The sequence below is a fragment of the Macaca nemestrina genome, chromosome 5, assembly GCF_043159975.1.
Source record: "Macaca nemestrina isolate mMacNem1 chromosome 5, mMacNem.hap1, whole genome shotgun sequence".
In the NCBI taxonomy this organism is placed as follows: Eukaryota; Metazoa; Chordata; class Mammalia; order Primates; family Cercopithecidae; genus Macaca; species Macaca nemestrina.
This window is the reverse complement of record NC_092129.1, coordinates 19,344,203-19,372,109: the sequence shown is the minus strand read 5'-3', so window position 1 is coordinate 19,372,109 and position 27,907 is coordinate 19,344,203. Positions and strand designations below refer to the sequence as shown.

At 36.1% G+C, this 27,907-nt stretch overlaps 1 long non-coding RNA gene across 1 annotated transcript in view; it reads right to left on the bottom strand.

The window, feature by feature from the left end:
* Positions 1–27,907, bottom strand: part of LOC139363116 (uncharacterized) — a 95,287-nt gene that overhangs the window by 33,364 nt on the left and 34,016 nt on the right. Inside the window, exon 2 of the long non-coding RNA XR_011623027.1 lies at positions 6,928–7,062. This is a non-coding gene — a long non-coding RNA (uncharacterized lncRNA). The remainder of the gene's footprint in view (positions 1–6,927; positions 7,063–27,907) is intronic.

Genomic DNA, 27,907 nt, shown 5'->3' with positions numbered 1-27,907 from the left:
GGTAAGTAATTCTGGGTCTAGAGTCCTCGTTCTTTGTATAGATGCAGCTCCCCTAATTTTTCAAAAAATGTTATCACATTCGGAAGTGCTAACCCTTTACCAATGCAGATGGAAAATTAAAAAGTTATTGGCCTCTAGAGGGCCCAGATATTGTTGAAGGGAAGATGGCATCCTTCTCATTTAAATCCATCCTCCATTTTTTTCATGGATTGCTAGTTGGAATAGTACTAACAGGCCTGGGTCTCAAGAATAATAAATGAGTGTGTCATTGGTAGATGGCCCAGAAATACAGTAGCCTTTGTTTCAATGACAGAGTTTTTTTCCCACCTACCAACATTCACCTTTCCTCAGACATCAGAAGACCACTTTTGCTATTAGTTGAAAGGGCAGGCACATAGTTTAGAAAAAGCATGAATTAAAAAAAAATGAATGCTTTCTCCAGACTCTTCCTTTTAAAAGCTGTCTTCTGCTAATGGCAATGTAACTGGACTCTTTATTAATGAAAGATGGATCATTAGAGTACTCGCTATGATGCACCATGATAATGCAGCTTTCCTTTATCATCACTAGTTACAAGGTCTTGGAATTTCCTTTTGCTTTCATATCATACTTGCTTTATTTCCTCAGTTTTTCACCATTGTATATAGCTAGCCAATATGTAAAGTATGTGTAATTATGTCTGGCTTCCAAGAATATTCCTTCTTTCAGACTGAACCCAACCTATTTTTGTCATAGTTCAAATTCTCTCTGTAGCGTATGTGCATTCTCACCACCCTCCTTCATGAAATACAGGTCTCTTAACTTGAATGTTAACAGGCCTAATATAAGCCAAGGGACCTTTCTCTTCTGCCCACCTCATCTGGAACTTAGCCTTCTGATGCTTCTTTACCACTCACTGTTTTAGTGTTTCCTTTATAACACTTAGCACAATTTGCAATTGTGTCTTTGTTCATGTATTTATTTGCTCAATGTCTGTCTTTGCCACTAGACTAAAAAAAATCTGTGATCATAGACCATGCCTTTCGCAGACTTCTGTATCATAAAACATGACAAATATTTGAAAAACATCTGACCTGAATGAAAAAAAAAGGCAATCTCTAAGGTGCCAAGCCACAACTGAGAGAAGCAGCTCACAGCCTCGAGTGGAGAGTTCATACAAGGTTAGCTGTCCATATCAGCTCATTAAAATACTTGAAAACCGTATAGTTGAAATTTAGGAATGTAGTAGATTTTTAAATGGGAATCTGTGGGGCATCTATAACATCTTGACAACTTTCTACAAACTAAAACATTTGAGCAACAGTTTTTACAACTGTTCTAAAATATTTTTTCAGAAACTTACCTTCTAATAATCAGCAACCGTTTACTCAGAAACTATCCGGGTCTAGAGACAGGGGAGCAGATTTCGTAGGAGGCCAGCTGAAGGGTCATTTTCCATACTGGGATCCTTCTCCTCTGCTCACCCTACCTATAATTACCTCCAGGTTCTCTTGTGCCACTCACCACTTTGCATCTTCTTGCCACATGGTACACATTTCGCATGAAGTATTGCAAGGGGAGTTGGTAAAATACGAGATATTCTGGAATGCTACCTGATACTGAAATCTTTCCATGATGTTATAAAAGACAAATTATGTCACTCTCTTAATATTTGTATTTTAACAGTGGTGAGTTGTGGGCTGATGTGAATAGTCATTAGAACACAAGTTTGGAGACCAAAGATGCCTGGATTTGTATCTTAGCTCCATTATTTAGTAACTGTATACTACTTAAGCAAGTTTCTTATGCTTTTTAAGACCAGTTTTTGTGACATACAAAATAATGCATACTTCTTGTTTTAAGAACAAAGGATATAATGTCTGTAAAATATCTAACAGTGCCAGGCACATTATGAGTTCTCAAAAAATGATAATGGCATGACGATGGTGAAACTGCTGATAATAACAAGTATTTAAGTCACCTCCATATTCTGTATATCTTAAAGGAATCTGTGTATCTTGAAGAAATGTGTTATAAGGCCGGGTGCAAGTGCTCACACCTGTAATCCCAGCACTTTGGGAGGCCAAGGCCAACAGATCACGAGGGCAGGAGTTCAGGACCAGCCTGGCCAACATGGTGAAACCCCATCTCTATTAAAAATATAAAAATTAGCTGGGCATGGTGGCAGGCACCTGTAATCCCAGCTACTAGGGAGGCTGAGGCAGGAGAATTGCTTGAACCCAGGAGGTGGGGGTTGCAGAGAGCCGAGATTGCGCCACCACACTCCAGCCTAGACGACAGAGCGAGACTCCATCTCAAAAAGAAAGAAAGAGAGAGAGAGAGAGAGAGAGAGAGAGAGAGAGAGAGAGAGAGAAGGAAAAGAAAAGAAAAGAAAAAAGAAAAGAGAAATAAATGTGTTATAAACACACCTCTCAGTCTTTAATTTTAAATTGTTAAATTTGGTAGGAAAACATATATATGTATATATACACACACATACACATATATGTATATATATGTACATATATATATACACACATATATATATACACACTACCCTTTAATAACTTTTGAAATTATCATTCTCTTGCACCTGTTTTTCCCTCATCAATAGCCTCTTTTGTTGTTGTTTCTTTGGTAAGAGTCCACATTATTCTTGATTCAGGGTAGGGTAGGGCAAGGGGATATCCAGGAAAGATGATCAATGTCAGAACTGTCAATCCAAGATTTCTCTGGATATTGGGATTCCAGTCCTAGCTCTACTACCAGTTAATGATATGACCTTGGGCAAGTGACAACCTATCTGGCCTTAGCTCCCTTATTCATAAAATGAAAGAATTGGCAAAGATCATTTTCTAAAGCTCCTTCCAGTTCTACAAGGACTGTGATTAGTGCCTGTCACTCTCAGTAACATCTTACTGCCATAGCTAATAAGGTCATGTATGGTCAAAGTTTATAAATGCATCATTTTGCAGAGGTGTTACAGTTCTTTATTGATGTTCTTCAGATCATTTTGGACAAGTGCTTTTAGTAGAAATGTTCTCCTTAAAAATGTACCAGGTAATAAACTTGTAGTTTAACCCACACACTCATTAACGAGTGATTCCCAGGAGTTCAATAACAATATTTCTTCAGGCATACTCCCTAGCTTTGCAGATATCACACAGTTAATCCTGACATCAATGGCCATCAGAAGTCTCATTAATTACTATTATTGGTGATCACAACAGACTCACATGCTTTTTTAGGATATCCAGATATCATGTATCTTTCAAAAAAAAAAAAACAAGAGAAATAAAGTAGCTCTTTACATAATTTCTATGCTTTATTTATTTTTGTTAAGAGTATTTAAAAGTGGGGTGCCTTAATCTTTGCATTTAATTTTGCTGGTTGCATTTTAAAATATCTTACGTCATTTGTTCAATTAGTTTTTACTCAGAATTTTTTGTTGTTCATTTCTCTTCCAGAATTATCTTTCTAACCCTTTATTAACTTAATTTCAGTTGGTCTCAACAAGATTTTTAAAAAATTAAAACCATTCAGTAGACTTTAACCTTCTTTATAAGGCAGATCCCTTCACAAGACTTGACTTCCTTTGTCAGAGCCTTTAGAAATGCTTACTACGCATGACATAATAGCCCCCTTGTTAAATATCCTGAATAGACAGCATAACTAAATTAAAAGTTGGAGGCCTATTCCTCCATTTTGTGGTTCTGGTAGCTGGATTAGTGTATTTACATTAGTGCTTTAATCCTTTAATCTAGGAATCAATGTATGACCTGAGGCAATAAGTTAACAGCTTGCCAAAACTAAGCCTGGACAGATGGCAACATTGATCCAGATTTCTATTTTTCAAGACCCCTGGAACTATCTAGTGCAAAAGCTGGACCAACAGTCACAAAAGCATCAGGGGCTGCCCACAGCAGATCCCTGACCCTGTGTCATCCCATTTACTTTCTCTCTCATCTCAAGGCACAGAGTTTCTTGCCTTTTCTGTAATAATTGTATGTTTAATTAAAAATTCTGTTTTATCTGAGATACTATGAATAAAGATAAATTATGTTTCCATTTAATTCACTCATCATTACAAATCTGCCTTCTTCCTTCTCAATGATGCCACTAACATATCCCTGTAACTCTTCCCAAGATTTTTCTTTCTTTTTAATTCTGCCTTGTTTACTTGTCATTACACATTCTTTGGAGCTCTTGAGAAAATTTTGTAGTTTATTTTTGAGAAAAATTTCCAAAACATCTTATGAATTTAAGTTTTTCTTTGTAGGTAAAACCTTCAGGGCCTTGCTTTCACAGCAGATGGCAACAGAATGCAAACAACACAACGTTTCATTCAGTCAGTTACAGTTTCCACGTTTAAAGCAGCAATATGGTTTCTGGGAGGCACTCAGATGAATGAGTTGAATCACTCTGCTATTTTGAATTTTTGTACTCCTTAGCCAAGAGCACACTTCCTCATGTGTTTGCCTTGTTCATTTGTGTTCTTTACCTCTTTTTCCTCTAACTCACAACCTAAAAGGCTTATTCTTTTTATTCTGCCCAATTTATATTTTTTTCTTGTAAAGACAGGGTCTCATTATGTTGCCCAGGGTGGTTTTGAACTCCTGGCCTCAAGTTATCTTCCTACCTTGGCCTTACAAAGTGCTGAGATTGCAGGCAAGAGCCTGGCCTTACCCTCTCCAATTTTCGTCTTGCAGATTGTGTTTTCTCCCAACAACCATTTGATGGTGACTATTTATAGCTTGTGTATCATCAATTGAGTAGATCCCACTCAGTCTGGCTCTTTCATGTCCCCTAGTCCTTGAGAAATTGCAACAACTGACTTAGTTGCCTTACTTATTTCATTCTTACATTGAACACACACAGCACTATCAGTTCTCTTGCCAATTCATAACCCTGCTCAAAATCCAACTTCCCCCAAATTATCTAAGTTTATTTTCCACTATTCCCCAACATGCAATCTCCATTCAGATTTGCCTTCTCTTTTTTTCATAGCTCACTCAGTGTTTGTTTCTACTTCTACCACCGGCCCTGCCTGTAACACCTTGTTTTTTATAACACCTTGTTCTTTATAACACCTTGTTCTTTGAAATTCCATCAGCTTCAACATTCTTGAGGTCATTCTGCCTACAGCAGCTCATATACCTCAATCTACTCTGTCCCTCCCCAGTACTTCGATCAGGCCTTTCAATTTAGCATACATTAAATGGACTTTCGTGCTTATAGCTAGCTCTCTGCCCCCAGACACCCTCTGAAGAAACTTCAGTACCATCTACAACTTCACACAGTGCTTACCACATGGTAAATACTCTGATTGAACTGTATCAGAGGAATCTTTGTACAATATCTTTATCTACAATCTCAAGATATAAAAAGAGCTTCTTAAAATTAACATCTCCAGTTTTTTCCAAATAAAAAAGTAGCATAAAACTTTTTGTGCAAGATGTAGACAATAACAATCTCTATTATCCAAATACTCAGATATCTACTGTCAACATGGTGACATATTTCTTTTTCGTCTTTTGTAGACAGATAGAAAAGTCACTTATTTCTTTAATTATAAGAAAAATGTGTATATACATTTATTTTTTCCACTTAGTAGAAAATAAGGGTTTTTATATTATACAGCTTTCAGAAACATAATATGCAATCACCTAATTATTTTCACATTATTGAACAATTAGATTTAATCCAATATTGTAAAGTTTTAATATTATGAATAATGCTGTTAAGAAGATACTTCACATAAATTTGTGTTTTTTATATCCTTAGAACAGATTCCTAAGGTATAATTGCTAGATCAAAGGGTAGGAAATAATTGAAGACATTTGATTGATATTACCAATGTGGCAGGGTTAAAGTGCCTTCTTGGTTTTTTATCTCATTATTCATTCTCTTATATAATTATATATATTCTTATATATAATTCATGTATTCTACAAACATTTGTTGGATAAGAGTAACTGCTGCTCACTGAGGAGATACAGAAGCTGATTTCAGTCCGGGTCTGCTGTTCTTGAAATTAGAAATTCCTCCAGGATAAGGGTGGCAGGGTATCTGTCTGTGTTAGTTTTCAATGTTGAGTTTCTGCCTCAGGCCCTGCTAACCAGATACCATTTGAGAGAGAACATAATCTTTCATCTGATTTTCTTTCAGGATGTGTGCTTTTTTTAAATGAGGTAGTTTTCTTGGCTTCACTCAAGTGACTTCCCAGAGCTTCATAAAGGGTTCTTGGTTATTCCTTTTACCAGGTACAGTTCAATAACCATAATAAAAAGCAACTGGGTGGTATTTGCTCCTTTTCAAATCTCTACACCTCCATGCCATTTTATCAGAACCATTACAATCCAGGTGAGAATGCCTCATACCTACGTTTTCATTCCTAAAGACCCTAAAGAGTGGTACTTGGAATACCTTTTTGCTAAAAGTCACTGTAAAATTATCTGCATCCACTCCTAGACATTTCTCATGGTACTTAATAAGTTATAAAGAATAAGTTTAATTTCTACACTGACCTAATGATCACACTTGAACTCTTATTTCTGGAAATTAAATTACCTTCAAATATTTCCCTTCAGCTTATCCGAACGGAAACTGATGAACCCCAACATTTTACTTTGTGACGGTATCTTGTCCAGAGTATTCTAAAATTTTACCTCATCAAAACTGCAAATGCCCATATATGACTTTTTTATAGGCAGCAGAAGTCAGAAGGCTAGGCAAGTAAGCCAACAGGAGCAGGAAATTAACAGGTGAGTTGTCTCCAAACCTCACGTAGAAAACTTTGTACCTTTTATCCTGGTTTTACATTTTTGGCAACAAGAAAAGAAACACTTCTCTGAGGGTGTTATTTGCCCTAGTTTATATCCAACAAGAAATATAGAGTATAGATTCTAACACTTTGGATAAAGCTGCAAAGGTTTTATTCACACTTACCTTCTTTTTCTTTTCTTCCAGAGACTGTTGAGAAAATAACAACAAAAAAGGGGATGCATTTTTTTCTTTCTTCCATGCTGTCCTTGTGCCATGTCTACCCCAACTTGGCTTCCACTGATGGAGTTGCAAGGGAAGCTGAAATAGGAAAACCAGGGTTGAGTGAACTGACCTAATATAGATCTCCTGATAGTGGTTACTAGAATCTCAATTTCTTTTTTTCTTTTTTCTTTTTTTTAAAGATTTATTCGTACTTTATTTCATTCCATTAAAAATTTATGACAGTTGATAGGAAATCCATCAATAAAATAGAAAAATAAGAGAAAAACATTTAGGATAATATAAATTAGAATAGGTGGTATGTTGGGGAAAGGAATGGTGTCAAAGTCATATAGATGATCAGGCTATGCTGTTCAGAGTTGTTATATCCAGATAGATTGGTTTTGAGCTTCCTGGGTGCTAAAGTAAAGCATATAACATTGATTTGTTACATACTATTCATTATTCATGAGTTTGAATAGTGATAATAAATAGTAGATTGTCATAGTCTTTAACTGGAGTAGATTACATTAAAAATCACCACACCATGTTTGCAAAAAAAACCAACCAACAAACAAACAAACAAAAAACTTATCAAACTAGAAATTTTTTAACTTGTTAAAAGTTACCTCTAGCAATCATCATAGAATCTCAATTTCTACAGAAATAGTGAGCTAGAGTAAACTTGGTCCTTATTCAGCAATACCTGAGAGAATCTACTTCAATTAGACAGACAGAGCAACTAACAGAGGCAATGATTCTCAGCTGTGGCAAATCATGAGGATCACCTGGGGCTTTCGAAACTACCTATATCCAGGTGATTCTGATTAACTTTCCTGGACTGGGAGCTGAGGTATCTGCATTGTTTTTTAAGTGCCTCAGGTATTTTTAATGTGAAGTCAGAGTGGAGAACCATTGAGCTGTAATTTCCCCCACAGTGGTAATTCTCACTTTCAAGCAGCAGGCAACAAAGGGGTTTTTGGTAAAGTGTTCATTTCTTACAGAGCCTCAAAAGGCACGTCAGGGAATAATGTCTTGTGTATTCTCCTGAGAGGAAGGACCCACAAAAGATGAGACATAGGCTGAAAGTCAGAGCCTCTGTAAGTTTACTGAACTTCTCAACAATGTATCAAACTTGTCACAGAAAAGTAAAGTTCTCATCAGAAACCAAAACAGAAGTACAGGCAAAAGGACTTGACTAACACAGTGTCAAGAAGGGTGGCATGTGAGATGCACACATAGAGCTTCCCCAAGAGAGAGCAAACCCTAGACCATTTAATCTAGCTTCTTCACAGTTGAGGATAAGTATGCTCACTCTGGTCAGAATGAGAAAAGGTGTTTTAGTGAAAGAGACTTAAGGTTGGTGTATTGCAAACCTCAATTTATCGAAGCTGAGGACATCCGAGCTTGAAGTTCTGTAGCTTCTTCATAATGGTTCTCTATTACAATAGTGCCATTTGATTGAAAGTGTGAAATTGAATCAACTTCCAAGTTTACTTTAAAATACAGTATATACATATGAAACTATTCTAGATTTTATTCTGACGACCCAGTTATCTGGCAGTCTAAGCTGTATCTTCTCTATGAACACTCCAGGAAAAGGAAAATCAAAATTGATCAGGATAACCAGAAAAAAAAAAAACTAGAAGCGGAAGAAAACTGGATGAAGAGATGGGAAATCAACATTTTGGGTAAAATGGATAAACAGAAACATCAAATCATCTGGCTTCTAGATCAGCTTCTTGTCCCTACCCTAGAAGACAACAGGAGGACATACCTAACTTAAGTGCAAAGGGAAGATGGCCTTTGTTCTACCTCTTTCAAGCTATGATTTTCTTTTGCCTTTTATTTCTCTACTCTTGCTTCTCTTCTCTGACCTTTTCCTCTTTTATATGATTCCCATCCTTAATTTCACCTCAGAATTGCCTGATCTGCAATATGATTACCTTAAGTTTGTTCAACTTCTTTAAATCATTCAGCGACAGTTTCAGATTTGCATTTCTATTTCTGGAGTTCAGAGGGAGTATTTTCAAATTTCCTCCATTGTTCTTGAGAACTACCTCTATCTTATCACATTTCTAATCAAACTTTAGTCTTAAAATACCTGTCATTTCTCTCAGATTTTGAAGTTTTTCTTGCACGAGGAGAAGTTTTTAAAGAGTTTTTTTTTTCATTTGTAAAATAAAATAAAACCATAGTTCGAGAAGATGACTTGACTTATCCTATGAGTTTATTCTGCTAACTTTAGTCATCAAAGACAAATTTTGCACAGTTTTCTCTCTCACACACACACAGTCTCTCTCTCTCTCTCACTCTCTCTCTCGATCTCTTTCTCCCTCTTGCTCTCTCTCTCTCTCTCATTGGTAAGGTTTAAGTCTATTAATCAGAGAATGGTTTTAAATAACTATCCAGGACCTTTTAATGAATTCAGCGACACACATTTATGAGTTTTAGATTACTTTTTAGATTAGATTAGTGTTTGGTATCAATTTGAGTGATACCAGCAACTTTTGGAAGGTCACATTTGACTATCCTACAGCTTCTCAGATTTTTCAGGGGTATCATCCAAGAAGGGAAGCTGAATGCATGCTAGAGACGCTCCCTTGATCTGGATACTTTTATCCCTCCATAGTTGCCAGTTAGGCTCTCACCTGCTACTCACCCTCCCACACTGTCTCCACTGACTGAGGGACTAAGTCCCTGGCCCCTCAATTCCTAAAGGGAAATTGTCCCTATCCCCAGCCATAGATAGGGCCCATCCAAAAGTCTGGCCTATTGCCCAGGTGTCCAACCTCAGTGTCCATCTTATTGCCCTCTCAGCACTACAGCTTCTTTGTAGGACTGACACTGCGCCCTCCTGATTGTCTTGTACCCCAGATCTGTCTACCAGCAAGGACTCTGCCATGAAAGAACAGTGAAAACCAAAGGGAGGAAATATAATTGGCTTCTGTCACCTCCTTACAAGCCTCCCTTGACCACCCTAGAAGAGCCCCTTTAGTACTGATTTACTAGCCCAGAATTGTGTCTGTGTGTGTGTCTGTGTGTGTGTATGTGATATGGTTCAGATGTGTCCCCACCCAAATCTCATCTTGAATTGTAGCTCCCATAATCTCCACTTATCATGGGAGGGACCTGGTAGGAGGTAATTGAATCATGGGGGTGGGTTTTTCCCATGCTTTTCTCATTATGGTGAATACGTCTCATGAGATCTGATGGTTTATAGAGGGCAGTTCCCCTGTACATGCTCTCTTGCCTGCTGCCATGTAAGACATGCCTTTGCTCCTCTCTTGCCTTCCGCCATAATTGTGAGGCCTCCCCAGCCATGTGGAACTGTGAGTCCATTAAACCTCTGTTTCTTTATAAATTACCCAGTCTCAGGTATTTCTTCATAGCCTTATGAGAATGAACTAATACTGTGTGTGAGTGCGTGTGTGTATGTGTTTTCCTTATAACACTTGTAACACTTAGAGTCATGATATTTGTTTGTCCTGAAATGTGGATTTTGTCTTGTCTTCATGGACTGCCTGTCCCTTTGTCTGACTGTTTAGTTAGCTATTTTACTATCAAAATCTAAAATAGTGTTGTGACCATATACTGAAGCACTGAATAAATGTTAATTAAATGAAAAAAGGACTATAACTGATAGGATAAATGTTTTCATGCCATGCTCTGTGCTGCCCTCATCACAACTAGCAAATAATCCTCATTCTTACTGAGAGTCTCAATATGAACCTAGTCTAACATGAACCCAGACATTACAAATGATTCTCACTTCCTTGATTCTAGCACCTGTCCTAAGCACTGGCTGTAAAATCTCACTGCCTCTTCTCAAGTGAACACATGATTACAGAATCAGAAGTCAATTTTATGCATTATAGATTCTGTAATTGTTACCAGGATACAACTCAAATAGAAAATGTGCTTAGGTAGCATTCATGTTCCTATCACACACCAGCAGGCGCCCTGTCCTTGGTCTGACTAAACGCATGCATTGAAGCTCTTCAGCCAGCGTATCCAGCCCTGTCTCGGCTTCAGCTCAATATTAATTAAGTCTGGCCATATATCAGCAGCTCTAGTTCCTCAGTGCTTGAGGTTCAGAATTACCCACTGCTGCCTTCATGATCGCATTCAGTAGATCTAGGAAAAGCCAATATTAATTTGCATGCTCGCTAAGCCGTAGCCTTTCTTTCTGACTTCCTGTGTATAAAATATATATAACGAGATATTCATCTTTATTCTTGATTTATCCTCGAGTTTTCTCAGTTGAAACTAAAGCATTTCACTAAACCGTGGGTCATTTGACTTGACTAGAACCCTGACAAGCCATCCAGTTCTTTCCAGAACTCATCTGCAGGAGCAAGACCATACTTCTCCCTATAGCTGCAGGCTCTGAACATAACCCACAATGCCACTGCCACTTGACAATCCTGGCACTGCCTGTTGCTGCTCACCCTTCACCTGAGCAGAGCTCATGGCAGGCATTGGCTCAGTCAGGCCAAGGATGCCAGAGACCTTCAGATTTGTGGTTTGGATTGTAAGCTTTCAGTCCTCAGAAACAAGACCTGGAACCAGGAGAGGGCCCTGGCTCTTGTCCCACCTGTCCTCTGATTATAGTGTCTCTCAAAAAAAGTTTCCATCAGTTTCTGGTATGCTGTGAGGGCCTTGGATTATAAATGTGCCTCCTCAAACACCACTGGTATTATGAGCATTTTCTTCCAATTCCAAGTAGGCATTTTGGGTCCCAGTGGAAGAAAACTACTATTAAGAAACCCTTCATTTAAAACCTTTCTTAAATCCTTGTCTTCCCAAGTTATAAGCCCATCTCTCTCACTTCTGAGGCCTAAAAGAAGCCCACTTTTATTTAGTCTAGCTCCCAGGTTCCTGAATACACCCCTACTGTCTCATCGATGTGATAGGGCTAAGTCTCAGTAGCCTTCATAGCCCAGTGGGGCTAGATATAGTGGATCTTATTAGAACAAATTACTGACTAAACTCTTAGATTTGTTGTTTGTATATCCCACTGAATCTGTCCAAAGCAACTTTAGCAAAGTGACTTCTAGATCTCTATTTAGAAAACCATAGATAAGTCAGTAAAGGCAGTTGACCACAGCTCAACACAGCTCCAAGAGATGTGTATTCAAATGACTAAGAATAGAATACCAGAAGCTCCACTCATATGAGTCAGGTAGAGGAGGAACATCATGAAAAACAGTTGAAAAATATGAACCCTCTTCCATGAAAAACCATTAAGCTTACAGACACACAAAAGTGTGTCTACAATTTGAGGGACTCACAGACACCTAAAACTCATTCATGCACCCCAGGTTAACAACTGCTAAAATAAGATCCACCAGAGATTGTTAATCAGTTCACATCAAGCTTTGAGTGAGTCATGAGAGTAATGACAGTTCTGCATTATTTTCTATTTTGTGCTTTAAGGATACACATTTTTTATAAAATCAGTTAACAGTATCTAAAAACAATGTTAAGATGAGATTACATTTGACTCTTGGACAACACAGGTTTGAACTGTGCGGGTCCACTTATACGTTGACTTTTTTTGACCAAACACACATTGAAAATAAAGTATTGAAAACTTTATTCAATGCAAAACCCAATTAGATGGTGGGTCAAGTTTTTGCATTTCTAGGTTTCACATGACTGACCGTGGGACTTAAGTATGCTCAGATTTTGGTATTTGCAGAGGTCCCCATATAATTGGGGAAGTATATTGTACCAACGGATGATTTTATAATAATCTAGTGTCTTCATACTCAGAGCCTGAGAAGTACAAAATATTAGGTCCTGACTCAGATCTACTAAATCAGAATCTGCAACTTTAACAAGGTCTTCAGGTGATGTGTGTACACGTTAAAATAGAAACATTTATCAAGCAAATATGAGGGAAACACTGGCTGTCTCTAAACACAGAGTAATGTTATTTGACCTGCAGTGAAAGTTAATCTTGTCTTTGTCTACTTAGCAAGCTTCTATCTATCCTTGGAAACCCTACTCAAATATTACCTCACATGAAGGCTTTCCAGCACTTGCCTCCAACCCAAGAAAGAATAATTTACTCCCATTCTCTTGTTAGCTGATTTTATTGTATTTTATACATGTTATTTATATTAAAAGTTATTTAATAAATATATCAATTATGTAAGTTCCTCTGTAGTTAACATTATGAGCACATAGGTCATAACAAATAGCAACAGGTCATACTTTTGAATACTCTGTGACAGACAATGTTCTGAGCAATTATAAATGTACTAATTTATTAAATCCTCAAAAGCCTTACGAGGTGGATGCTAGTAAACTCTGAGGCAGAGAATAAATTAATATTTGGAAAATGCCGTGGTTCACAACTAATCTGGTTGGAATTTTTTTAAGTCTTGAAATTATACATAAAATAGAAACAGGCCATCTATTCAATAGTTTCCAAAGTTTCATGTTTCTATGGAGCATTAAGCATACAGTTTCTTTGAAACCTCGTTTCTACATTTAACAAGGGGTTATTTTCTATTTTATAGTAAATAAAAGGGTTGATCTTTAAATCAATCTCTAAGGTACAGTACTCTACGGTAAGTGGCTACATGCAGGACACATCTCCAGGTAAGAGGTTGACTATGGTCTCTCCAGCCTATCTGGTGTGCTGAAACGCACTTGGCTGTTTTATTAATTCTCTTCTCTTCACTGGTTAGAGTTCTACACAGAAGAAAAACAAACAATAAGCAAGTCCAATGTTGAAACAGCTCTCTCAGGTTTCTGCAAAGCATTGGATGGTGCCGCACTATTTGGTCTGACTGAAGCCAGGTAAGGGCCATTTGGCTATTACTTAGCAACTGCCTGGCAGGGCTCTGCCCCAAGACCCTTATGAAGGTGGGGTCTCTAGGATCACCACAGCACCCTTCCGGGTTCTCATACCCAGTAATTCTCTTGAAGAGGTTTTATGCAACTGGAATCTGACCCTTTAAATCGTCTTCACTACACACTTTATTTCAGAAGAATTAAAACACACATACACCCACACATGCAAGTACATGAAGAAAGAATCAGGGGATGAAGGCAAGGTGAATTAAACAATAGAAGATAGAAGGTAAAGAAGAGACAAAAGTTTAAAAAAAAGTGAAAAGAAATTGTAACAGTCAATAGTCTAAGACTTGATTTCCAATATTTTCCAGTATTATTTTATGTAATTCTGCTTATCAAATTCATTATTTTTGCAGAAGATTATATGCTCCTATTTCTCAATGTCTGTCTAAATAAATAATTTAAAATAATATGTGCCACATTACTAAAAAAAGAAGCTGCCTAATACAAGGCATACAACGGTCAATCTAGTGATCTCATAATAAGTGATTTAATACTGGGGTGGGGAGGGGGGGAAATACTTTAAGAACTATGTTGCATTCAACTGTATTATGTAAGATAATACAGTAACCATATCAAATTTTTAAGCATTTGATCCATCAGCACTTTTTTACACTTGAAGCTTTGTCATTTATCAATATTATACGACTTCTAGTGTGACTTTGTTATCAGCAGCAAATCCAATGGGTCTGCAGCAAATTTGATCCTTGCCTCATCAGAGGAAATAATCTGACTAAGGAGCAAGAGGAGGTTTAAGGCAGAGGAAGAAACCAAGGCAAGTTTTAGATCAGGAGTAAGTTTGTTAAAAAGTTTTAGAGCAGGAATGAAAGGATGTAAAGTACACTTGGAAGAGGCCAAGCTGGCAACTTGAGACATCCAAGTGTGCCATTCAGTTCTTGACTTGGATTTTTGTACATTGGCCTGGTCCTGGGGTTTGCATTTTTTCTCCCTTGATTCTTCTCTTGGAGTGGGCTATTTGCAGGTGCAGTGGCCTGCCAGAACCTAGAAGGGGCCACGTGTCCAGTGTGTTTACTGAAGTTGTGCACATGTTCACTTGAGGCGTTTTTCCCTTACCAGTCGAGTGTTCTAGAGGAAGGTCATAGGCCAGGTAAATTCTGCCAGTTTGCCTCTTAGTGCGCATGCTTGGGACTGCTCATCCAACTTCTGAGATTGTATCAGGAAGCTGCTAATCACCAGCTTCAGGTGTTTTCTATCTATTGGGAGACTATTTTTCCTTGACACTGGCTGTGACCAATTATTATTTTACAGAGACAGTTTAACAACCACCTGACCATCAACTAACTGATTGTTGCCTGACATTCTTGGTGGGGGGCACTCTCCTGTTCTGCATATGTGTGCCTACTACCTACTGCAACAATTTTATAAATATTAAAAGAAAGCACACACAAATCATAGGTTGCTGAAATTTAGGCATAACTGAAACACATATATGCTAGGTATAGTAGCAAAACAAAAAAGCAGAGATCAAAGTTCAGTAAAATAATCTACTGCAGTCTAGCACAAGTTAATTTACTGGTTCTAATTTGTCATTGACTATAGAATTAGCCATTTAAGGTATTTTAATAAAATTTATGCCTTCTGGGGCTTTTACTCATTTCTACTACATGTTGAAACATGAATTTTGGGGGGATTTGAGACCCTCAAATTTCCTTAATTTTCCACATCTGCAGTCTGCTGTTCATGCTGCTACTAACATGAACAGCAGTGCTCATTCTGTCAGTAAAAACAGCATCAATGCTAAGAAGCATTTCAGTATATTGATCCCTAGCAGTCTCATATAATCTAAAGCCACTGTTTATTATCCATTATCAGCCATTGCTAGAAAAACATTTCCCGATCTCAAATTTCAGGCCATTATCTAACTGCTGAGGCTGCTGTTGCTGTTATTATAGAGTCAAATGCTTTCAGAATGAGACTCCATAATTGTACTGCAGGGGGAAATTCCACAGAAACTGCACTTCAGTTTTAAAAAACAGGGCGGATAAGGAGAGAAGGATTTTCTCTGAGGAAGCAGCCTTTCTAGAGTTCGTGGAACAGCATGGCTTCAATGGACCCTTTAGCTTCTGTCTGAAAAACCTCCATTGATTCCAGCTGCTGCCTAATTGGCCCATGACTGCGTAGCACCCCTAAATGTATTGCACTTGTAGCACCGGAATAAACAAGCAATCTTCCCTCTGCATGATCCCAGGGGTAACTAATGCTACCTGAAAAGAAAACACTCTTATCTAGTGTTTTATTCTTAGATTTCTGGATGCCTGTGGCCTTTTATACAATCTCTATAGTTGAAGTCCCTGACAAGTGAAATCTTAACAGGCCACTGGTGGGACACCATACATTACGGTTAGAAAATTTAACAATATTAAATAAATAATAATAGTTGAGCAGTAGAGATAAATACTTATAGCAAAGTCCATTACATGGTATGCAAAATCTTCAAAGAAATACTCATCTATCTGTATATACACACACACATATTCCTAAAGTTAGAACTTATCTTTAATCAAGAAAGTATGATTAAAAGGAAATTTTTCAGTTTATCTTGCTCTCTTGATAGACAAGATAAATTCTAATTTCAGGGACATGCCAATAATCTTTCTCTTTTCTGCATTTCTGGGGTGAATTTGCTCTAAATAATTAATTTTAAAAATAAAAGTTGTTGGCCTTTTAGGCTGAAATTCTTTTTCCCGGAAGAAAAAGAGAGGAAAATGAATTTATTTTATAATTGATCTGGGAGGGCTTTTTGCCATCCTTTTTGTTTGGATGGATGACTAGGATAACAGCTGCCATCTGCAATGCCAGTGGTGAAGTAGAACTTAATTATCACCAGCTGGTTGATCAGGTTAGCCTTGCTTAATGAGGATCCAAAACAAGATCTAAATAAGGCAACAAATTAAATGAATAAGATTTAATAGTTTACCTTCCAGTAGCCATTTTCAAAGGATGTGTTAATTTTAGTAGCACTTTCCAAATCGTACTTGAGTTAATTCATATAATCTTATTTAAAGGGGAAAAATGTGTGTCCATATAATGTCTATATCATATGCATGACACTATAATACAGTTTAAAACTTTCTGATATAATTATAGCAATATTGGGAATAGATAACAGTAATCTATTACTTTATGGAAGCTACATTTTGGGGATTCATGCATCTCCTTTTCTTTCTTTCTTTTTCTTTTTTCTTTTTTTTTTTTTTTATTTTTTGAGAGGTAGTCTTGCTCTGTTGCCCAGGCTGGAGTGCAGTGGCCGTATCTCACGCTTACTGCAAGCTCCGCCTCCCGGGTTCACGCCATTCTCCTGCCTCAGCCTCCCGAGCAGCTGGGACTACAGGAGCCCGCCACCTCGCCCGACTAGTTTTTTTTTTTTTTTTTTTTTTTTTTTTTTTAGTAGAGACGGGGTTTCCCCATGTTAGCCAGGATGGTCTCAATCTCCTGACCTCGTGATCCTCCCGTCTCGGCCTCCCAAAGCACTGGGATTACAGGCTTGAGCCACCACGCCGGGCCGCATCTCCTTTTCTTTTCCTAAATGCCCAGATGATGCTTTAGTTTGTTGTTGTTGTTTTTAAAGCTATTTTTTAATTAAGTAATTTTTACCCTTCACCCCAAGATGCTTAACTCCAAGGAAACCATTGAAAAATACGTTTTTGTTGTTGTTGTTGTTGTTGTTTTTTATAAGTAAGGCTCCTAGAAAAATTTGGTGATCGTTTTCTAATTATTATCTGATGTGTACACAGAGAACCAGGTCATATAATGACCAGGGAACCTGGTCATAATCACCAGACTGATGACTGAGATGGACCCAGTCCTTCAGATTGCCTTTTGATTTTTATAAAGCTGAGCTAGATTTAAGATACTGGCCTTGGAGGCCTAGAACCCATGATGCTGTTTGTATGTTGAAGGTAGTAGTGTTGCATTGAGGGACAGAGTTTCATGGAAAGAAACAAAGGACCTCAACACTAATGTAAGGCAAGTTTATGAATTGAGAATCCTCAAAATGCAAGACACTGCTCTACCTAGCTAGGAGTTTTGAAGTTCAACAGCCAAGGATATCTTGGTTACCACATCTCTAAAAGAGTATGTGGTATTAAAAAGATCCATCCCACGTGCCACATCCTATAATTCAGACAATCATTCTTTTATCTGAAATAACCTTATTCTACTAATTTATATTTGAATTTTTATTACCCTTATTGCTTCAATCTCCTTTTTTTATCAGCAGCCATTCTTGGGTATCTTTTAAATGTTTAACAGAATCTTCATTTCTATTTTAAAAGACAATGAGGAGATGTGTGGTATTTTATGACCAATAACATTTAATTTTAAACTGAAGAAGTTTATCCTTTTGAATAAAAGATTAGACCCTCCCAGCATGCTTACAGCAAAATATAAGTCCCATTAGTGAAACCAGGTACAAGAACTCAGCTTTGTGGCCTGAACATTTGTGTCTGCTGGATGCTCTGTGTGGCACTGAAGCATGATGGGTTACCACTAAGACAAGCAAGGGAAGACAGTAAGCATTGTAAGTACTAGAGGATGTCTGGCCAAGCTCCAGACCCATGGCTATAGAACTTAGGAATCAAAAATGATCATGTTCTTATGTAGAGATTTTCCAATTGCCAGAGATTTATTTCATCATCTTTCTCTAACCTTCAAAACAATTTAACTGAAGTGAAAAGCATGCAAATTAAAATCTCAGACATAAATAACCAGAAGATCTAATGGAAAGCAGACAAGTCTTTAAATAATAAACCAAAATAAATATGCATTTCATCAAAAAGTTCAGTTTCTTTGATGAAATGGGTTTGGTCTCTTTCTTGTTAAGACAAACAGAAAAAAAAGTACATAAATAAAGAAGACAAAGGCAATTAAACAAATTTCAATAAACACATTAAATTGTAAATAATATTAGCTTACAGTTTTCAAAGAAAGTACATAACATTATGAATTTTATTCTATTTTATTGATGAGGCTACTTTAAGTAAAAATGACTGTTTTCATTATTCGGCTAAAAGTACCATTATAAAAAGCTGCCGTTAATTATGGCAGCTCTGAAATGGAGTAGATAGGTATGTAGAGAAGCTTTAATAATTGAAAGAATATTAATGAAGGGATCCAACTGCTTCAAAAATTGGCAGTTCTGATCATAGGGATAAATGATGTTCAGGGTGAACAAAGAGATCTGAAGAATTACCATGGAATTCCGCTAAAGACTCAAGGAAGTCATATGCAAGGTTGTGGACCCGTGATAAGCATACTCTCCAGAATGTATTCTTTTTGTTTCTCTTGTTTTTTATACTTACATCCCAGGGTGGTTTTGCTCATTTAAAATACAGGAATATGTCAACAAATATTCAAACTCTTGCCATGGGTCCTTTGAAAAAGTTATGGATATAATATGCTGTCTCCTGTGTTTTCTGAAAGCTGAAATGGTTTCATTATGACTCTATTTATGACATAACAAAAGTAAGAGTTTCCATTGTTATTTAAAGCTTGACTAGGAGAGACAACAGTATGGAAGAGATGTAACACACATTCACATCTTGGGAAGCTGATTTTAACGTTCTTTAGAAGTGTGATTTATTACACATTTTTGCTGGTCTGGTGAATTTAAGCCAAAAAAAGTCACTAAATTTTTATAATATGAGAAAAGAAACAATAGGAAAAAATAGGAAATGATAATTGAGAATTTCACCTTCAATTGTAACAAGGAAGAAAAACTGAAAAAATGAAACACAAGTTCTTCATGAAGTATACAAAATCTACCAAGTGTGACTTAATTAGAGTCTAAAATATGATATGATTAGGCATACACATGTACACACAAAACATCTGTAAATATTATAATTTGTTATATATCTTGTCTATCAGTTTTGTTTAATCGGAATATAAAATTTCATAAAAGCTATAGCTCACAAAACAAAATTTCCATACTCCTAATTTTTCCAAACATAATTAACTTTGAATTGTGTGAATTAACAGTGTCTAATAAATTATCATTCAGCTCTGAAATTAAATTCTTTCGTACCATTAGATTTGTTTGTTAAGCTCAAGTAGGCAAAAGTAGTATTTAACAAAGTAATAATGGTGCTTTGCTGAGAGTGCTGTTGAGAAACATATAGATGTATTCAAAACAATTCAAAGAATTTTGATTATTAGGTAATTTGTGAATATCATAGCATATACATAATATAATCAAGGGGAAAGTATGATGCTGTGACAGGGTACTATATTTTTATTACAGGATGCCTTTTTCTAATTACCTCTTTAATTTGGTATATTATGGAGTTATTTTGTGGTTGCATACATGTAATATAAATATCTTTAATATTACTTTAGATTCACAGGTCTTTTACTTTTAAAATCATACTACCACCTCCATTTAGAAAAAATAAATTTAAAACTCAAGATCATCTAAACTTCAGTTTACATAATCCATCTCAATAAATCTCTCCATTCATTCCCAAAATATTTTTAAAGTTAGCGAACAAGAAAATAAGGAATATAATATTCAAACATTTTATGTAATAACAGGACTTGGAATTTGAAATACCCACTTATGCTGCAGAGCCTATCCATGTAAATTCTAATGTTTCATTAGATTGAAAGTTTAACACATCAAGAGTAGGGATGAGGACATGCTTTTACTTCTTTCTGTAAAGAAATAAACTTTGCCCATATGTTTGATTAACTTTTCCTGCAGGGTATCATCTGAAAGCTATAAACCCAAATGAAGACCTCAAAGAGGCTTGTGGAATAACTTTGATTGACAGAAAAGACAAATGATTTAAACACAAAATAAAACAAAATTCTAGCAGATTCACTTGACTTGAATGCTAGCCTAATGCTGCTGCTTTCTCATTCCAAAATGACTCCAAGATAATTTCCCAAGATCCAGGTACCCTGGCAAGCTTAAATATCTTAGGTTCTCCAGTGATATTTCAGTGTGGTTTGAGACTAAGTTTTTCATTAGGGAAAATAGAAAATGTTTAAATGGATGGTGTTTGGAGCCTGATTTTAATCTTACAGGTTATGCTTCAATGCTACCTTACATTAAAACTTTCTGCAAATTCGGGTTATAAAATTGAACTGAAGAGATGACAAGAACCTTTATCAGTAATTCTATCCTGCAGTAATGACTGTTGCTACTGTGAGGCACGTAGGTCTTCTTTCAAAAGTCATCTCACCTACCCCTACCTTTAGTAGGGCTCAGGATATATGAATTATGTTTCAACTAAAAGAGATGGGTTTGTCCTTCTTCATTCCACACCATAGCCCCTTTCTGAATCCCTCTTGCAAAGGGTGGTTCAAACACTCGAGGTAAATTGTCAGGGTTAGCTGTTAGTGGCTGTGAAGAAACAAATAAAAGAGACAGATAATAGAGATGTAGGGAAGGAGGGAGGGAGAAAGGGGGGAAAGTCAGGAGGGAGATAGATTAGAGAGAGAGAGAGAGCAAGCTACGGTTCCAGAAAGATAAAAGGCGGGTCTTAAAATAGTTAGAACAGACCAAGCCTACTTTCAGCTGAAAAATATTTTGTATTATTTTAATGAAATAAATAGTACCTATTTTCCCCAAACAGTAAAATGAAAAGTCTGTGCTATTCAAATTATGCAATAAAATGCTGATTCTTAAAATATTTAGTAAAATAATTTTCCAATAAAAGATAAAATTTACTCTTTGAGATAGTCATATAGTTTTAGAGAGAAAAGTCCATATCAAAGCCATGGACAGCAGAGGAAAGCTGGCTTGCTGGCCATCAAGATGTGGCCCTTTTTAGGAAGGCTTTATCTTGAATATACATCCTAGTCCCATATCTGTCCCTCATGGCAATAATTTTTGTCAACATGCCATGAGCAACCGTATGTCTTAGGAGGGCAGATTTACATTAACCAAACTCAGAAAGATCCATATATAAAATCCAGAAGGTCAACTTATCTAACAAGTAGCCAAAGTCTCTAAGAAACAGACCTCTGCATGTTTGTGGGACTGAACAACTCCTGTGCTGAAACCTAGTAAATTAGTAGAATCTATATACATACATTCTCTTGGAACTCTTATGGATGCCTGGCTAAGATTAATCCATCTTTGAACACATTAACACATTCCTTCTTCAGAAGAAGAACAAGGTGACTACAAAGGCATTCTTAAGAACACCTTTTGTGTGTCTCAGTATGTTTGCATTCTCTAAGAATTTGGTTGCATGTAGGTTACTCTCAGACATCTCTTGGATTATTCTCACACACAATGGATTATATTCCTCACTGACTTACTTATCCTGAGATTCTTCCTAATTTTCTCAAAGCATATGTTCCAGTGATTTATTTATTTAAGTCAAATTACTACTTTTAAGAAATATCCATTTAGTATTTCATGTGTAAATATTTATTTTGAAAATACTGGTCATAGAAGAAAATGGCTACATTTGATCATTACTATGCTAGTTTGAACCACATGCCAAAGATTATACTAGGAAAATCCTGGTCATCTATCATTCACCCCATAAAATTGGAAAGTATTATTTATTCAACTATATTCAATTAATCTTTAAATTCTAATGAATAGACCTCATGAAATTCTAAAAATTTGTATATCCTCTTTGCCACTGCTTTTGTGCTAGTCACCAAGACTTCCTTCCTGTATTACTAACAGTCTCTTAACTGGCTTTAGGATCTCCATGATTGCCTCCATTGCAGTTCATTCTTTACATGTGAAAGGAGTGTCATCCTAAGGTGTATCTTATTTCTCTGTTTACAATATTAATTTCCTTTCCCCCAGATAAATACTACTTAATGTTAGGCTTAACATATCATAAAATAGTCTCCTAGTTATATGACCAGTCTTCCTAAAGATAGTCACTGTACTTCATCCATCATTTTACCCCACTACTTGGCAGCATCTGACAAATGACAGTAGCTCTCAATAAATATTTATCTAGTGAATCAATGAAACAATATAAACACTGATTAAAGGAATATCTCCAAACAGAAAATAATGCACTCATAACATTAGGAACATGTTAAGGGTTAAGGATATGAAAAGACATAACAATATTATAAAAATTGCTATGTGTGTAAGACAGTAGTATGCATACCAAGAAACAGGGAGGAGGAATGATTTCATGTGCATTTCCTTTATTGAACCTCAAAACCAAGTAGTGAATTTAAATATTCATGGGAAACAAAAGAAGATAAAAGTAAACATTGTAGGTGACTATAGAGCTCTAATTTTGCAGTGCGTGTTTTAAACATAACATTATACATATTTTTATTCTAATAACTTACTACTCTTACTTGATATTAAATGTTTTGACTAGCAGCATTTATATATAATTAACCTTTAACATTATTTTCTTAATGGGTACATATGTGTATCTATACCTAGAGAAAATAGACCATGGGTGGGCTTGTGAGCTTTGGCAAAAGGTGACTTTATGCCTCAATTGCCTCTACTATTAAACAAAAATTATAATAGTACCTACCTCATAAGTTTGTGTTAGAATTAAATAAATTTACTTACAAAGTAGTAAGAACAGATTCTGGCACATAATAAACACCTATTATTAGCCCTATAATTATTTTGCATCCATGATATTACTAATTTGAATTCTTATCATTTTTATCTGCAACCCAATATCTATCTGTGTGTGGAGGTCACTGACAGAAATTTGTACTAAGCTTAATAGAAGGCAATTAATTAATTAATTAATTTTTAATTTAGCATTTATTTTTATTTAAATTGTGTTTATGCCATTTTCTAAATACAAAATAACTCTCCTAGGTTTTTATTTTTTAATATTATTTTTCTTAATTGGTAGGGAAATTTGCAATTAAAATACACAAACAAATCTCTTCTACAATCAATTTACTTTTAGCAAATTCTATACTCAGATGTCCTAAGTGTTTTGAGCATTTTCCCTCCTTCCTGACATTTATATTGATAGCATTTTTATTACTTAACTTCTAAGAGCAAATGACTGTTATTAAAGTCAAATTTGTATGGGCTGTTAGTTTCTAGCAGATCACTGCCTCTAGGTGTTGCACAATCAAAATCAAAACTACTAAATAATTTAGAGGTAAATTAGCAATCAACTGAAAATGACTTATCACAAACTATGGTGGCTCATATGTGGGAACTGGGCTGATAGAATTGTTACCATCTGCCAGACCCATGGTCACGCCCTTTCTTTTTCCCAAAGAGATAAGAACCTGCAAAGGATATAAAAGTGTATCTAAATAGTAAAAAGAATTAATACATATTTACTTATCTTCTCTTGCAAAACTAATTGTGCCTGAAAACTCTATAATGTGCTAGCATATAATGGCTGCTCCCTTCTTATCATTTACAAAAATCCTATACTTACAAACAACTCGAGAGTAGGGAAGAGACATTTGATATTGAGGTAGAATATTATAATTTCATGTCATTTTCTATCCAGCTATATTCTAAATCACTAAATCATTTTAAGGAAATTTTAAAATATACATTTATTTGGGACTAATCTAACATTTTATTTTTGTAGTGCTTCATATTTGAAAAGAAAAAAATAAACAATAACAAATACTACCTTTTGTCTTCAGACACCATCATGAAAGGGATGGCAATTGCAGAACTGGAAAGGATCTCATCGATTTCTCCCAGATTTTATAGTTGAGAGAAGTGAGACAAAGAGGGAAATAAATGTCATTGCCAAATGTAATACGCAGGTTTGTACCATTCCTGGAAGAGAACCTTTGTCTTCTAATGCCAACTCCCATGTTCTTTCTATGTCTCAATTCCAATCAAATTATTGTGGATCATTGGCTCCTGCTAACAAATTAGTTTTTAAGACAAAATATTTTTGTCTGTCACAAGATCACCCATACTTTAGAGCACAGAGAATGCAGTTTGACTCTAAGTCCAATAAATATAAGCAGAGATCCACAGGGTTGCAGCAATGCATACAATTTCTCACTTTGCCTACTTTTCCTAGAAAAGATATGAGAACTAAAGGCCAATATTAAGGTCCTTCTTAATGGTAATGTATGTCTTCATTAATAAACAATCCAATATAACTGAGATTGATTGAAGTATTATTATAATAATCAAGGCCCTATCTAAGCCAAGTTTTGCTTTTCCAGTCTAGGAACAATAGATCTTGTAAGAGCTTTCTCTTCAGACAGTGATTACACCTTGATTCTTCATTTTTTTCTGCAGCTGACTTTGCTCAGTGGCCTTCTGTACTCTCTGGCCACTCTCCTTCAGGGAAATAGAGAAATAGAAAGAGTTGAGCCAACAGGAAGTCTTTTATCAGTCATTTCTTTTTTTGCTCTTGCCCTTCTTTCCCTAAAGTTGAAAACCCCCTGGCTAATAGCTTTTAGCTTAATTTTTAGTTCCAGCTACCTATCTGACCTCCTGATTCTGCATTTATCAGCCTCTGATCTGTCTATTTGGCTTTCTTTCCTGCCTTACCCTGACCTCAATGCTTGCATGTGTTCTTCATTAGACTCACCAGTCTACTGTTGCCCTCCAGTCTGACACCCATTTCTATTATCAGCTCATCTCAACAGGCCTCCTCTTGGTTTTCACTCTTTAAAGTGTCTTTACTGCCTATATATAGATCCCTGTCCTAAAGGAGAAAGGGGAATCATACTCATAATCCTGGTTGAAAGCTTAAACAATAGTATTCATGTATATTGAAATGCAAAGAAAATACACATTTGTGGATTAGGCATTTTATTTTTTTTCACTAACTGGGAACAAGCTCATTTAGAAAGATAATTGTCTTTCTGTCTTGGGATTTTATTATAATGGATGACTGCCTCAGTGCTAATACAGGAGAAACAGACCTTAGCAGGGAAGGGGAGGATTTTAGAATGGATATTAGGCTGATCCTGAGTCAGCAGTAAAACATTATTTTCTTTAAGGAAACATAGTATTTAAAACTCTAAAAGGTTTCTTGCAGTTTGAAATTATAAAGTAATCTTTCCGTTTAATACTGAATGTTTGTGCTCTTATAGAGCATGATGCCCAGTCTTGTACTTCTTTACTATTGAAAAATTGGGAGGAAAATTTAAAAGAGTAAATAAGCTTTGCAAAAAACAATAAAAACTAAACTGGAAAAAGTTAAAGGAAATTTTCAACATGAAGAAAATAGTGCTCAAACTCATGAGTGATTGAATAAATAGTTTATTTATTCTCAACTGTATTTGGCACCTATTTGGTGCTGGGCACACATGCAGGAGGCGGAATAAAATCAGAATTAACTATTGCTGTCAAGAAAGTTATAACTTAGCAAACTGTTGAATGAACTTCTAAGTAGGGAAAGCACTGAGAATGTTGATCAAGGCTTCATTTTCTCACTGAGAGTGAAATAATATCAAGGAGACCCTCAGATATCTAGATGAGAAAGGAGAGAATTGAGATCTATCACTGGGTTTTTAGATGTTAAATTGTAGAAGAGGATACTAGGGCCTTGCTTCTATGAAGGTTAAAGTAAGCATAATCAGTTACTCTTTTTCCTGTGTGGTTCTGTATTACCTTTTTCCATATTGTCTTCTGCTAGAGAATCACTCTGCATTGGAAGTCAAAGCAGAAAAAGGACAGAGAGCTGGCCACACTCTGGATGACACTCTGGAGAGCTCCTCAGGGTTCCCAGTAAACCTGACTTTCCTTTCCACTTGGTCAAATACTCAGTGAGCCCCTACTACGAGACCAGTAGTTCATCATAGAACATGACTGCAAGGTAGAGATGGACTCTAGGAGATGGAAAGGTCAAGGAATGCCCCCACCCAGTCCTCCTGATTTCTAGCACGCTGCCCTGAGATTTCATATTATAACTCCAGTTTAAAACTTCAAGTTCGCTAAATCAAATTAAATATACTACCCACTCATATATTTTGGGAATTTTTAGCATTGTTCCAGTTATTCAAAAATCAACATTAAAAAGATATATTCCTTGATTTAGATATTCCATGGTCTGCAAAAGGAACATACAGAAATCTTGAACGCCATCTCCTCTTGCCAGAAAATTATAAGCAAATAAATGTTTCATTTATCCTATAATAATTTAAGAGAATTTTGATTCTGGAGTTAGAAAAAACAGTCAATCATTCTTATTGAAAAAAACAATAAAAGGAGGTAACTGAATTAGAAGTTGAAAAGTACAGAACAAGAATAGCAGAGAAGAGGTGTACATATGTATTTTTTCACACATTAATTTCATATATTATACATATATATGTATAATATACATATAATTTCATATACATATATATGTATATGTATATACTCATCCTCCCAGTTGGAATCAGTCTAAAAGCCTCTTTTGAGTCTGAGTACATTTCCTCATGGATGAAAATAGCTTGTGATAAATTCCAGATGATGGCTTCTACTGGGCCACGGCTGAGCTCTACAGGCCCCCAACCCTACCAGTCTTGGATAAACTGAGTGCTTTGAATCTGGGGCAATGATAATAATGGTCTAGATACAGCATTCACTCTATCAAGTGAAATGGAAAAAAGCTTAGAATTTTTATACTGTCAGTTTCTCCACCTTGTACACCTATCCTTTAGACCTGACAATCAGAATAAAACTCTTTTTTCCTGATTGCATTTCTTCCAAAGTTATTTGGAGTTGAGCAGCAGAAATGGAGACCAGTAGTCTCTCACTGACTTCTTTATTTTTAGGCACATTGATAGGCAAAGAGTCCTGCTTTGTTTTATCTCAGGAGCTAAATTAACTACCTCGGATATTTTTGTGGCTTGGTCTTCTTGATCATTATATATTTATCTTTTGACCCATTGGATTAGTCAGTTAGACTGGGTGGCTAAATAACAGAATTTTTTCTTTCATAGTTCTGGAGGCTGAGAATTCTATGATCAAGATGCCAACAGATCTAGTGTCTGGTAAGGGCACCTTTCTGGGGTACAGATGACATTTTCTCCTAGTATCCTCGCATGGTGTATGACAGAGAGAGGAAAAAAACTGTATCTTATCTTTTTATAAGAGCACTAATATCATTCATGAAAGATTCACCCTCATGATCTAATTACACCCCAAAGGTCTCACCTCCTAAAA